Consider the following 16,683-nt stretch of genomic DNA (forward strand, 5'->3'; position numbering starts at 1 on the left):
GGAGTATTCCATGGCACTGAGTACTGGACATGCAATATCCATACAGTTCCAATTCACACTGTGTTGTTATGAACACAACCTTATCACAAAATGCTTTGAATTCAAAGTAAAGCTTTCAACACAATGGAGTGTACAGTTCAATTTTGCCTAAAAGTGGTATGTGCTAAGATGATGTAAACCTTATTATTATACTCAGAATATGATGTAGAGTAGTCTGCAATCAATTATATGAAAGTACTCCCTAAGGGTTAGAAGTTACTTTCACTAACATCACATTATCTACTCAGTGTAACATTACAGTTTGCTGAATTAAACCAAGTCAATGGCTGGTCCACCGCAAATGATAACTGGTAGTTTACTGAATTCAGCTTGTATTGGAGTATTCCATGGCACTGAGCACTCTACATGCAATATCCATAGAGTTCCAATTCACCCTGTGTAGTTATGAACACAACATTATCACAAAATGCTTTGAATAAAAAACAGTGCATTCAACACAATGGAGTGTACAGTTCAATTTTGCCTAAAAGTAGTATGTACTAACTTGATGTAAACCTCATTATTATACTCACAATGTGATTTAGAGTGGTCTGCAATCAATTATATGAATTTACTCCCTAAGGTTTAGAAGTTACCTTCAGTAACATCACATTATCTACTCAGTGTAACATTACAGTTTGCTGAAGTAAACCAAGTCAATGGCTGTTCCAGTGTAAATGTTACCTGTTAAGTTACAGAATTCAGTTTGCATTAAAGTATTCCATGGCACAGAGCACTCTACATGCAATCTCCATAGAGTTCCAATTCACCCTGTGTGGTTATGAACACAACCTTATCACAAAATGTTTTAATAGAAAAGAGTGCATTCAACTCAATGGAGTGTACAGTTCAATTTTGCCTAAAAGTAGTATGTACTAACTTGATGTAAACCTCATTATTATACTCACAATATGATTTAGAGTAGTCTGCAATGAATTATATGAATGTACTACCTAAGGTTTAGAAGTTACCTTCAGTAACATCACATTATCTACTCATTGTAACATTACAGTTTGCTGAAGTAAACCAATTCAATGGCTGGTGCACTGTAAATGTTAGCTGTTAAGTTACTGAATTCAGCTTGCATTAAAGTATTCCATGGCACTGAGCACTCTACATGCAATATCCATACTGTTCCAAATCATCCTGTGCAGTTATGAACACAACCTTATCACAAAACGCTTTGAATTGAAAGTAAAGCTTTCAACACAATATAGTGTACAGTTCAATTTTGTTTAAAAGTGGTATGTGCTAACTTGATGTAAACCTTATTATTATACTCAGAATATGATTTAGAGTAGTCTGCAATCAATTATATGAATCTGCTACCTAAGGTTCAGATGTTACTTTCAGTAACATCACATTATGTACTCAGTGTAACATTACAGTTTGCTGAAGTAAACCAAGTCAATGGCTGTTCCACTGTAAATGGTACCTGGTAAGATATTGAATTCAGTTTACATTGGAGTAGTCCATGGCACTGAGTACTCGACATGCAATATGCATACAGTTCCAATTCACACTGTGTTGTTATGAACACAACCTTATCACAAAATGCTTTGAATTGAAAGTAAAGCTTTCAACACAATGGAGTGTACAGTTCAATTTTGCCTAAAAGTGGTATGTGCTAAGATGATGTAATCCTTATTATTATACTCACAATATGATGTAGAGTAGTCTGCAATCAATTATATGAATGTACTCCCTAAGGGTTAGAAGTTACTTTCAGTAACATCACATTATCTACTCAGTGTAACATTACAGTTTGCTGAATTAAACCAAGTCAATGGCTGGTCCACCGTAAATGATAACTGGTAGTTTACTGAATTCAGCTTGCATTGGAGTATACCATGGCACTGAGCACTCTACATGCAATATCCATAGAGTTCCAATTCACCCTGTGTAGTTATGAACACAACCTTATCACAAAATGCTTTGAATAGAAAACAGTGCATTCAGCACAATGGAGTGTACAGGTCAATTTTGCCTAAAAGTAGTATGTACTAACTTGATGTAAACCTCATTATTATACTCACAATGTGATTTAGAGTGGTCTGCAATCAATTATATGAATGTACTCCCTAAGGTTTAGAAGTTACCTTCAGTAACATCACATTATCTACTCAGTGTAACATTACAGTTTGCTGAAGTAAACCAAGTCAATGGCTGTTCCAGTGTAAATGTTACCTGTTAAGTTACTGAATTCAGTTTGCATTAAAGTATTACATGGCACTGAGCACTCTACATGCAATATCCATGCTGTTCCAATTCACCCTGTGTAGTTATGAACACAACCTTATCACAAAATGCTTTGAATTGAAAGTAAAGCTTTCAACACAATGTAGTGTACAGTTCAATTTTGTTTAAAAGTGGTATGTGCTAACATGATGTAAACCTTATTATTATACTCAGAATATGATTTATAGTCTGCAATCAATTATGTGAATCTGCTACCTAAGGTTTAGATGTTACTTACAGTAACATCACAATATGTACTCAGTGTAACATTACAGTTTGCTGAAGTAAACCAAGTCAATGGCTGTTCCACTGTAAATGGTACCTGGTAAGATATTGAATTCAGTTTACATTGGAGTATTCCATGGCACTGAGTAATTGACATGCAATATCCATACAGTTCCAATTCACACTGTGTTGTTATGAACACAACCTTATCACAAAATGCTTTGAATTGAAAGTAAAGCTTTCAACACAATGGAGTGTACAGTTCAGTTTTGCCTAAAAGTAGTATGTACTAACTTGATGTAAACCTCATTATTATACTCACAATATGATTTAGGGTGGTCTGCAATCAATTATATGAATGTACTCCCTAAGGTTTCGAAGTTACCTTCAGTAACATCACATTATCTACTCAGTGTAACATTACAGTTTGCTGATGTAAACCAAGTCAATGGCTGGTCCACCGTAAATGATACCTGGTAGTTTACTAAATTCAGCTTGCATTGGAGTATTCCATGGCACTGAGCACTCTACATGCAATATCCATAGAGTTCCAATTCACCCTCTGCAGTTATGAACACAACCTTATCACAAAATGCTTTGAATTGAAAGTAAAGCTTTCAACACAATGGAGTGTACAGTTCAGTTTTGCCTAAAAGTAGTATGTACTAACTTGATGTAAACCTCATTATTATACTCACAATATGAATTAGAGTGGTCTGCAATCAATTATATGAATGTACTCCCTAAGGTTTAGAAGTTACCTTCAGTAACATCACATTATCTACTCAGTGTAACATAACAGTTTGCTGAAGAAACAAAGTCAATGGCTGTTCCACTGTAAATGGTACCTGTTAAGTTACTGAATTCAGCTTGCATTAAAGTATTCCATGGCATTGAGCACTCTACATGCAATATCCATAGAGTTCCAATTCACCCTGTCTGGTTATGAACACAACCTTATCACAAAATGCTTTCAATAGAAAACAGTGGATTCAACTCAATGGAGTGTACAGTTCAATTTTGCCTAATAGTAGTATGTACTAACTTGATGTAAACCTCATTATTATACTCACAATATGATTTAGAGTGGTCTGCAATCAATTATATGAATGTACTCCCTAAGGTTTAGAAGTAACCTTCAGTAACATCACATTATCTACTCAGTGTAACATTACAGTTTGCTGATGTAAACCAAGTCAATGACTGGTCCACCGTAAATGATACCTGGTAGTTTACTGAATTCAGCTTGCATTGGAGTATTCCATGGCACTGAGCACTCTACATGCAATATCCATTGAGTTCCAATTCACCCTGTGTAGTTATGAACACAACCTTATCACAAAATGCTTTGAATAGAAAGCAGTGCATTCAACTCAATGGAATGTACAGTTCAATTTTGCCTAAAAGTAGTATGTACTAACTTGATGTAAACCTCATTATTATACTCACAATATGATTTAGAGTGGTCTGCAATCAATTATATGAATGTTCTCCCTAAGGTTTAGAAGTTACCTTCAGTAACATCACATTATCTACTCAGTGTAACATTACAGTTTGCTGAAGTGAACAAAGTCAATGGCTGGTCCACCGTAAATGATACCTGGTAGTTTACTGAATTCAGCTTGCATTGGAGTATTCCATGGCACTGAGTACACTACATGCAATATCCATAGAGTTCCAATTCACCCTGTGTAGTTATGAACACAACCTTATCACAAAATGCTTTGATTAGAAAACAGTGCATTCAACTCAATGGAGTGTATAGTTCAATTTTGCCTAAAAGTAGTATGTGCTAACATTATGTAAACCTCATTATTATACTCACAATAGGATTTAGAGTAGTCTGCAATGAATTATATGAATGTACTCCCTAAGGTTTAGAAGTTACCTTCAGTAACATCACATTATCTACTCAGTGTAACATCACAGTTTGCTGAAGTAAACAAAGTCAATGGCTGTTCCACTGTAAATGGTACCTGGTAAGATATTGAGTTCAGTTTACATTGGAGTATTCCCTGGCTCTGAGTAATCGACATGCAATATCCATACAGTTCCAATTCACACTGGGTTGTTATGAACACAACCTTATTACAAAATGCTTTGAATTGAAAGTAAAGCTTTCAACACAATGGAGTGTACTGTTCAATTTTGCCTAAAAGTAGTATGTACTAACTTGATGTAAACCTCATTATTATACTCACAATATGATTTAGGGTGGTCTGCAATCAATTATATGAATGTACTCCCTAAGGTTTCGAAGTTACCTTCAGTAACATCACATTATCTACTCAGTGTAACATTACACTTTGCTGATGTAAACCAAGTCAATGGCTGGTCCACCGTAAATGATACCTGGTAGTTTACTGAATTCAGCTTGCATTGGAGTATTCCATGGCACTGAGCACTCTACATGCAATATCCATAGAGTTCCAATTCACCCTGTGTGGTTATGAACACAACCTTATCACAAAATGTTTGAATACAAAACAGTGCATTCAACTCAATGGAGTGTACAGTTCAATTTTGCCTAAAAGTAGTATGTGCTAACTTGATGTAAACCTCATTATTATACTCACAATGTGCTTTAGAGTGGTCTGCAATCAATTATATGAATGTACTCCCTAAGGTTTAGAAGTTACCTTCTGTAACATCACATTATGTACTCAGTGTAACATTACAGTTTGCTGAACTAAACAAAGTCAATGGCTGTTCCACTGAAAATGGTACCTGTTAAGTTATTGAATTCAGCTTGCATTAAAGTATTCCATGGCACTGAGCACTCTACATGCAATATCCATTGAGTTCCAATTCACCCTGTGTAGTTATGAACACAACCTTATCACAAAATGCTTTGAATAGAAAGCAGTGCATTCAACTCAATGGAATGTACAGTTCAATTTTGCCTAAAAGTAGTATGTACTAACTTGATGTAAACCTCATTATTATACTCACAATATGATTTAGAGTGGTCTGCAATCAATTATATGAATGTACTCCCTAAGGTTTAGAAGTTACCTTCAGTAACATCACATTATCTACTCAGTGTAACATCACAGTTTGCTGAAGTAAACAAAGTCAATGGCTGTTCCATTGTAAATGGTACCTGGTAAGATATTGAATTCAGTTTACATTGGAGTATTCCCTGGCTCTGAGTAATCGACATGCAATATCCATACAGTTCCAATTCACACTGTGTTGTTATGAACACAACCTTATTACAAAATGCATGGAATTGAAAGTAAAGCTTTCAACACAATGGAGTGTACAGTTCAATTTTGCCTAAAAGTAGTATGTACTAACTTGATGTAAACCTCATTATTATACTCAACAATATGATTTAGGGTGGTCTGCAATCAATTATATGAATGTACTCCCTAAGGTTTCGAAGTTACCTTCAGTAACATCACATTATCTACTCAGTGTAACATTACAGTTTGCTGATGTAAACCAAGTCAATGGCTGGTCCACCGTAAATGATACCTGGTAGTTTACTGAATTCAGCTTGCATTGGAGTATTCCATGGCACTGAGCACTCTACATGCAATATCCATAGAGTTCCAATTCACCCTGTGCAGTTATGAACACAACCTTATCACAAAATGCTTTGAATAGAAAACAGTCCATTCAACTCAATGGAGTGTACAGTTCAATTTTGCCTAAAAGTAGTATGTACTAACTTGATGTAATTTCATTATTATACTCACAATATGAATTAGAGTGGTCTGCAATCAATTATATGAATGTACTCCCTAAGGTTTAGAAGTTACCTTCAGTAACATCACATTATCTACTCAGTGTAACATCACAGTTTGCTGAAGTAAACAAAGTCAATGGATGTTCCACTGTAAATGGTACCTGTTAAGTTACTGAATTCAGCTTGCATTAAAGTATTCCATGGCACTGAGCACTCTACATGCAATATCCATAGAGTTCCAATTCACCCTGTGTGGTTATGAACACAACCTTATCACAAAATGTTTGAATAAAAAACAGTGCATTCAAATCAATGGAGTGTACAGTTCAATTTTGCCTAAAAGTAGTATGTACTAACTTGATGTAAACGTCATTATTATACTCACAATATGATTTAGAGTGGTCTGCAATCAATTATATGAATGTACTCCCTAAGGTTTAGAAGTTACCTTCAGTAACATCACATTATCTACTCAGTGTAACATTACAGTTTGCTGAAGTAAACTAAGTCAATGGCTGGTCCACCGTAAATGATACCTGGTAGTTTACTGAATTCAGCTTGCATTGGAGTATTCCATGGCACTGAGTACACTACATGCAATATCCATAGAGTTCCAATTCACCCTGTGTAGTTATGAACACAACCTTATCACAAAATGCTTTGAATAGAAAACAGTGCATTCAACTCAATGGAGTGTATAGTTCAATTTTGCCTAAAAGTAGTATGTGCTAACATGATGTAAACCTCATTATTATACTCACAATAGGATTTAGAGTAGTCTGCAATGAATTATATGAATGTACTACCTAAGGTTTAGAAGTTACCTTCAGTAACATCACATTATCTACTCATTGTAACATTACAGTTTGCTGAAGTAAACCAAGTCAATGGCTGTTCCACTGTAAATGTTACCTGTTAAGTTACTGAATTCAGCTTGCATTAAAGTATTCCATGGCACTGAGCACTCTACATGCAATATCCATACTGTTCCAAATCATCCTGTGCAGTTATGAACACAACCTTATCACAAAATGCTTTGAATTGAAAGTAAAGCTTTCAACACAATGTAGTGTACAGTTCAATTTTGTTTAAAAGTGGTATGTGCTAACTTAATGTAAAGCTTATTATTATACTCAGAATATGATTTAGAGTAGTCTGCAATCAATTATATGAATCTGCTACCTAAGGTTTAGATGTTACTTTCAGTAACATCACATTATGTACTCAGTGTAACATTACAGTTTGCTGAAGTAAACCAAGTCAATGGCTGTTCCACTGTAAATGGTACCTGGTAAGATATTGAATTCAGTTTACATTGGAGTATTCCATGGCACTGAGCACTCTACATGCAATATCCATTGAGTTCCAATTCATCCTGTGCAGTTATGAACACAACCTTATCACAAAATGCTTTGAATAGAAAACAGTGCATTCAACTCAATGGAGTGTACAGTTCAATTTTGCCTAAAGGTAGTATGTACTAACTTGATGTAAACCTCATTATTATACTCACAATATGAATTAGAGTGGTCTGCAATCAATTATATGAATGTACTCCCTAAGGTTTAGAAGTTACCTTCAGTAACATCACATTATCTACTCATTGTAACATCACAGTTTGCTGAAGTAAACAAAGTCAATGGCTGTTCCCCTGTAAATGGTACCTGTTAAGTTACTGAATTCAGCTTGCATTAAAGTATTCCATGGCACTGAGCACTCTACATGCAATATCCATAGAGTTCCAATTCACCCTGTGTGGTTATGAACACAACCTTATCACAAAATGTTTGAATAGAAAACAGTGCATTCAACTTAATGGAGTGTACAGTTCAATTTTGCCTAAAAGTAGTATGTACTAACTTGATGTAAACCTCATTATTATACTCACAATGTGATTTAGAGTGGTCTGCAATCAATTATATGAATGTACTCCCTAAGGTTTAGAAGTTACCTTCTGTAACATCACATTATGTACTCAGTGTAACATTACAGTTTGCTGAACTAAACAAAGTCAATGGCTGTTCCACTGTAAATGGTACCTGTTAAGTTATTGAATTCAGCTTGCATTAAAGTATTCCATGGCACTGAGCACTCTACATGCAATATCCATACTGTTCCAATTCACCATCTGTTGTTATGAACACAACCTTATCACAAAATGCTTTGAATTGAAAGTAAAGCTTTCAACACAATGGAGTGTACAGTTCAATTTTGCCTAAAAGTGGTATGTGCTAAGATGATGTAAACCTTATTATTGTACTCACAATGTCATGTAGAGTAGTCTGCAATCAATGATATGAATGTACTACCTAAGGTTTAGAAGTTACCTTCAGTAACATCACATTATCTACTCAGTGTAACATTACAGTTTGCTGAAGTAAACTAAGTCAATGGCTGGTCCACCGTAAATGATACCTGGTAGTTTACTGAATTCAGCTTGCATTGGAGTATTCCATGGCACTGAGCACTCTACATGCAATATCCATAGAGTTCCAATTCACCCTGTGCAGTTATGAACACAACCTTATCACAAAATGCTTTGAATAGAAAACAGTCCATTCAACTCAATGGAGTGTACAGTTCAATTTTGCCTAAAAGTAGTATGTACTAACTTGATGTAATTTCATTATTATACTCACAATATGTATTAGAGTGGTCTGCAATCAATTATATGAATGTACTCCCTAAGGTTTAGAAGTTACCTTCAGTAACATCACATTATCTACTCAGTGTAACATCACAGTTTGCTGAAGTAAACAAAGTCAATGGATGTTCCACTGTAAATGGTACCTGTTAAGTTACTGAATTCAGCTTGCATTAAAGTATTCCATGGCACTGAGCACTCTACATGCAATATCCATAGAGTTCCAATTCACCCTGTGTGGTTATGAACACAACCTTATCACAAAATGTTTGAATAAAAAACAGTGCATTCAAATCAATGGAGTGTACAGTTCAATTTTGCCTAAAAGTAGTATGTACTAACTTGATGTAAACGTCATTATTATACTCACAATATGATTTAGAGTGGTCTGCAATCAATTATATGAATGTACTCCCTAAGGTTTAGAAGTTACCTTCAGTAACATCACATTATCTACTCAGTGTAACATTACAGTTTGCTGAAGTAAACTAAGTCAATGGCTGGTCCACCGTAAATGATACCTGGTAGTTTACTGAATTCAGCTTGCATTGGAGTATTCCATGGCACTGAGTACACTACATGCAATATCCATAGAGTTCCAATTCACCCTGTGTAGTTATGAACACAACCTTATCACAAAATGCTTTGAATAGAAAACAGTGCATTCAACTCAATGGAGTGTATAGTTCAATTTTGCCTAAAAGTAGTATGTGCTAACATGATGTAAACCTCATTATTATACTCACAATAGGATTTAGAGTAGTCTGCAATGAATTATATGAATGTACTACCTAAGGTTTAGAAGTTACCTTCAGTAACATCACATTATCTACTCATTGTAACATTACAGTTTGCTGAAGTAAACCAAGTCAATGGCTGTTCCACTGTAAATGTTACCTGTTAAGTTACTGAATTCAGCTTGCATTAAAGTATTCCATGGCACTGAGCACTCTACATGCAATATCCATACTGTTCCAAATCATCCTGTGCAGTTATGAACACAACCTTATCACAAAATGCTTTGAATTGAAAGTAAAGCTTTCAACACAATGTAGTGTACAGTTCAATTTTGTTTAAAAGTGGTATGTGCTAACTTAATGTAAAGCTTATTATTATACTCAGAATATGATTTAGAGTAGTCTGCAATCAATTATATGAATCTGCTACCTAAGGTTTAGATGTTACTTTCAGTAACATCACATTATGTACTCAGTGTAACATTACAGTTTGCTGAAGTAAACCAAGTCAATGGCTGTTCCACTGTAAATGGTACCTGGTAAGATATTGAATTCAGTTTACATTGGAGTATTCCATGGCACTGAGCACTCTACATGCAATATCCATTGAGTTCCAATTCATCCTGTGCAGTTATGAACACAACCTTATCACAAAATGCTTTGAATAGAAAACAGTGCATTCAACTCAATGGAGTGTACAGTTCAATTTTGCCTAAAGGTAGTATGTACTAACTTGATGTAAACCTCATTATTATACTCACAATATGAATTAGAGTGGTCTGCAATCAATTATATGAATGTACTCCCTAAGGTTTAGAAGTTACCTTCAGTAACATCACATTATCTACTCATTGTAACATCACAGTTTGCTGAAGTAAACAAAGTCAATGGCTGTTCCCCTGTAAATGGTACCTGTTAAGTTACTGAATTCAGCTTGCATTAAAGTATTCCATGGCACTGAGCACTCTACATGCAATATCCATAGAGTTCCAATTCACCCTGTGTGGTTATGAACACAACCTTATCACAAAATGTTTGAATAGAAAACAGTGCATTCAACTTAATGGAGTGTACAGTTCAATTTTGCCTAAAAGTAGTATGTACTAACTTGATGTAAACCTCATTATTATACTCACAATGTGATTTAGAGTGGTCTGCAATCAATTATATGAATGTACTCCCTAAGGTTTAGAAGTTACCTTCTGTAACATCACATTATGTACTCAGTGTAACATTACAGTTTGCTGAACTAAACAAAGTCAATGGCTGTTCCACTGTAAATGGTACCTGTTAAGTTATTGAATTCAGCTTGCATTAAAGTATTCCATGGCACTGAGCACTCTACATGCAATATCCATACTGTTCCAATTCACCATCTGTTGTTATGAACACAACCTTATCACAAAATGCTTTGAATTGAAAGTAAAGCTTTCAACACAATGGAGTGTACAGTTCAATTTTGCCTAAAAGTGGTATGTGCTAAGATGATGTAAACCTTATTATTGTACTCACAATGTCATGTAGAGTAGTCTGCAATCAATGATATGAATGTACTACCTAAGGTTTAGAAGTTACCTTCAGTAACATCACATTATCTACTCAGTGTAACATTACAGTTTGCTGAAGTAAACTAAGTCAATGGCTGGTCCACCGTAAATGATACCTGGTAGTTTACTGAATTCAGCTTGCATTGGAGTATTCCATGGCACTGAGTACACTACATGCAATATCCATAGAGTTCCAATTCACCCTGTGTAGTTATGAACACAGCCTTATCACAAAATGCTTTGAATAGAAAGCAGTGCATTCAACTCAATGGAATGTACAGTTCAATTTTGCCTAAAAGTAGTATGTACTAACGTGATGTAAACCTCATTATTATACTCACAATATGAATTAGAGTGGTCTGCAATCAATTATATGAATGTACTCCCTAAGGTTTAGAAGTTACCTTCAGTAACATCACATTATCTACTCAGTGTAACATCACAGTTTGCTGAAGTAAACCAAGTCAATGGCTGTTCCACTGTAAATGGTACCTGGTAAGATATTGAATTCAGTTTACATTGGTGTAGTCCATGGCACTGAGTACTCGACATGCAATATGCATACAGTTCCAATTCACACTGTGTTGTTATGAACACAACCTTATCACAAAATGCTTTGAATTGAAAGTAAAGCTTTCAACACAATGGAGTGTACAGTTCAATTTTGCCTAAAAGTAGTATGTACTAACGTGATGTAAACCTCATTATTATACTCACAATATGAATTAGAGTGGTCTGCAATCAATTATATGAATGTACTCCCTAAGGTTTAGAAGTTACCTTCAGTAACATCACATTATCTACTCAGTGTAACATCACAGTTTGCTGAAGTAAACAAAGTCAATGGATGTTCCACTGTAAATGGTACCTGTTAAGTTACTGAATTCAGCTTGCATTAAAGTATTCCATGGCACTGAGCACCCTACATGCAATATCCATAGAGTTCCAATTCACCCTGTGTGGTTATGAACACAACCTTATCACAAAATGTTTGAATAAAAAACAGTGCATTCAAATCAATGGAGTGTACAGTTCAATTTTGCCTAAAAGTAGTATGTACTAACTTGATGTAAACGTCATTATTATACTCACAATATGATTTAGAGTGGTCTGCAATCAATTATATGAATGTACTCCCTAAGGTTTAGAAGTTACCTTCAGTAACATCACATTATCTACTCAGTGTAACATTACAGTTTGCTGAAGTAAACTAAGTCAATGGCTGGTCCACCGTAAATGATACCTGGTAGTTTACTGAATTCAGCTTGCATTGGAGTATTCCATGGCACTGAGTACACTACATGCAATATCCATAGAGTTCCAATTCACCCTGTGTAGTTATGAACACAACCTTATCACAAAATGCTTTGAATAGAAAACAGTGCATTCAACTCAATGGAGTGTATAGTTCAATTTTGCCTAAAAGTAGTATGTGCTAACATGATGTAAACCTCATTATTATACTCACAATAGGATTTAGAGTAGTCTGCAATGAATTATATGAATGTACTACCTAAGGTTTAGAAGTTACCTTCAGTAACATCACATTATCTACTCATTGTAACATTACAGTTTGCTGAAGTAAACCAAGTCAATGGCTGTTCCACTGTAAATGTTACATGTTAAGTTACTGAATTCAGCTTGCATTAAAGTATTCCATGGCACTGAGCACTCTACATGCAATATCCATACTGTTCCAAATCATCCTGTGCAGTTATGAACACAACCTTATCACAAAATGCTTTGAATAGAAAGCAGTGCATTCAACTCAATGGAATGTACAGTTCAATTTTGCCTAAAAGTAGTATGTACTAACTTGATGTAAACCTCATTATTATACTCACAATATGGTTTAGAGTGGTCTGCAATCAATTATATGAATGTACTCCCTAAGGGTTAGAAGTTACCTTCAGTAACATCACATTATCTACTCAGTGTAACATCACAGTTTGCTGAAGTAAACAAAGTCAATGGCTGTTCCACTGTAAATGGTACCTGGTAAGATATTGAATTCAGTTTACATTGGAGTATTCCATGGCTCTGAGTAATCGACATGCAATATCCATAGAGTTCCAATTCACCCTGTGTGGTTATGAACACAACCTTATCACAAAATGTTTGAATAGAAAACAGTGCATTCAACTCAATGGAGTGTACAGTTCAATTTTGCCTAAAAGTAGTATGTACTAACTTGATGTAAACCTCATTATTATACTCACAATGTGATTTAGAGTGGTCTGCAATCAATTATATGAATGTACTCCCTAAGGTTTAGAAGTTACCTTCTGTAACATCACATTATGTACTCAGTGTAACATTACAGTTTGCTGAACTAAACAAAGTCAATGGCTGTTCCACTGTAAATGGTACCTGTTAAGTTATTGAATTCAGCTTGCATTAAAGTATTCCATGGCACTGAGCACTCTACATGCAATATCCATACTGTTCCAATTCACCATCTGTTGTTATGAACACAACCTTATCACAAAATGCTTTGAATTGAAAGTAAAGCTTTCAACACAATGGAGTGTACAGTTCAATTTTGCCTAAAAGTGGTATGTGCTAAGATGATGTAAACCTTATTATTGTACTCGCAATGTCATGTAGAGTAGTCTGCAATCAATGATATGAATGTACTACCTAAGGTTTAGAAGTTACCTTCAGTAACATCACATTATCTACTCAGTGTAACATTACAGTTTGCTGAAGTAAACTAAGTCAATGGCTGGTCCACCGTAAATGATACCTGGTAGTTTACTGAATTCAGCTTGCATTGGAGTATTCCATGGCACTGAGTACACTACATGCAATATCCATAGAGTTCCAATTCACCCTGTGTAGTTATGAACACAGCCTTATCACAAAATGCTTTGAATAGAAAGCAGTGCATTCAACTCAATGGAATGTACAGTTCAATTTTGCCTAAAAGTAGTATGTACTAACGTGATGTAAACCTCATTATTATACTCACAATATGAATTAGAGTGGTCTGCAATCAATTATATGAATGTACTCCCTAAGGTTTAGAAGTTACCTTCAGTAACATCACATTATCTACTCAGTGTAACATCACAGTTTGCTGAAGTAAACCAAGTCAATGGCTGTTCCACTGTAAATGGTACCTGGTAAGATATTGAATTCAGTTTACATTGGTGTAGTCCATGGCACTGAGTACTCGACATGCAATATGCATACAGTTCCAATTCACACTGTGTTGTTATGAACACAACCTTATCACAAAATGCTTTGAATTGAAAGTAAAGCTTTCAACACAATGGAGTGTACAGTTCAATTTTGCCTAAAAGTAGTATGTACTAACGTGATGTAAACCTCATTATTATACTCACAATATGAATTAGAGTGGTCTGCAATCAATTATATGAATGTACTCCCTAAGGTTTAGAAGTTACCTTCAGTAACATCACATTATCTACTCAGTGTAACATCACAGTTTGCTGAAGTAAACAAAGTCAATGGATGTTCCACTGTAAATGGTACCTGTTAAGTTACTGAATTCAGCTTGCATTAAAGTATTCCCTGGCACTGAGCACCCTACATGCAATATCCATAGAGTTCCAATTCACCCTGTGTGGTTATGAACACAACCTTATCACAAAATGTTTGAATAAAAAACAGTGCATTCAAATCAATGGAGTGTACAGTTCAATTTTGCCTAAAAGTAGTATGTACTAACTTGATGTAAACGTCATTATTATACTCACAATATGATTTAGAGTGGTCTGCAATCAATTATATGAATGTACTCCCTAAGGTTTAGAAGTTACCTTCAGTAACATCACATTATCTACTCAGTGTAACATTACAGTTTGCTGAAGTAAACTAAGTCAATGGCTGGTCCACCGTAAATGATACCTGGTAGTTTACTGAATTCAGCTTGCATTGGAGTATTCCATGGCACTGAGTACACTACATGCAATATCCATAGAGTTCCAATTCACCCTGTGTAGTTATGAACACAACCTTATCACAAAATGCTTTGAATAGAAAACAGTGCATTCAACTCAATGGAGTGTATAGTTCAATTTTGCCTAAAAGTAGTATGTGCTAACATGATGTAAACCTCATTATTATACTCACAATAGGATTTAGAGTAGTCTGCAATGAATTATATGAATGTACTACCTAAGGTTTAGAAGTTACCTTCAGTAACATCACATTATCTACTCATTGTAACATTACAGTTTGCTGAAGTAAACCAAGTCAATGGCTGTTCCACTGTAAATGTTACATGTTAAGTTACTGAATTCAGCTTGCATTAAAGTATTCCATGGCACTGAGCACTCTACATGCAATATCCATACTGTTCCAAATCATCCTGTGCAGTTATGAACACAACCTTATCACAAAATGCTTTGAATTGAAAGTAAAGCTTTCAACACAATGTAGTGTACAGTTCAATTTTGTTTAAAAGTGGTATGTGCTAACTTAATGTAAAGCTTATTATTATACTCAGAATATGATTTAGAGTAGTCTGCAATCAATTATATGAATCTACTACCTAAGGTTTAGATGTTACTTTCAGTAACATCACATTATGTACTCAGTGTAACATTACAGTTTGCTGAAGTAAACCAAGTCAATGGCTGTTCCACTGTAAATGGTACCTGGTAAGATATTGAATTCAGTTTACATTGGAGTATTCCATGGCACTGAGCACTCTACATGCAATATCCATTGAGTTCCAATTCACCCTGTGTAGTTATGAACACAACCTGATCACAAAATGCTTTGAATAGAAAGCAGTGCATTCAACTCAATGGAATGTACAGTTCAATTTTGCCTAAAAGTAGTATGTACTAACTTGATGTAAACCTCATTATTATACTCACAATATGGTTTAGAGTGGTCTGCAATCAATTATATGAATGTACTCCCTAAGGGTTAGAAGTTACCTTCAGTAACATCACATTATCTACTCAGTGTAACATCACAGTTTGCTGAAGTAAACAAAGTCAATGGCTGTTCCACTGTAAATGGTACCTGGTAAGATATTGAATTCAGTTTACATTGGAGTATTCCATGGCTCTGAGTAATCGACATGCAATATCCATACAGTTCCAATTCCCACTGTGTTGTTATGAACACAACCTTATTACAAAATGCTTTGAATTGAAAGTAAAGCTTTCAACACAATGGAGTGTACAGTTCAATTTTGCCTAAAAGTAGTATGTACTAACTTGATGTAAACCTCATTATTATACTCACAATATGATTTAGGGTGGTCTGCAATCAATTATATGAATGTACTCCCTAAGGTTTCGAAGTTACCTTCAGTAACATCACATTATCTACTCAGTGTAACATTACAGTTTGCTGATGTAAACCAAGTCAATGGCTGTTCCCCTGTAAATGGTACCTGTTAAGTTACTGAATTCAGCTTGCATTAAAGTATTCCATGGCACTGAGCACTCTACATGCAATATCCATAGAGTTCCAATTCACCCTGTGTGGTTATGAACACAACCTTATCACAAAATGTTTGAATACATAACAGTGCATTCAACTCAATGGAGTGTACAGTTCAATTTTGCCTAAAAG

The sequence above is a fragment of the Hypanus sabinus genome, chromosome 26 (genome assembly GCF_030144855.1).
Source record: "Hypanus sabinus isolate sHypSab1 chromosome 26, sHypSab1.hap1, whole genome shotgun sequence".
Classification (NCBI taxonomy): domain Eukaryota; kingdom Metazoa; phylum Chordata; class Chondrichthyes; order Myliobatiformes; family Dasyatidae; genus Hypanus; species Hypanus sabinus.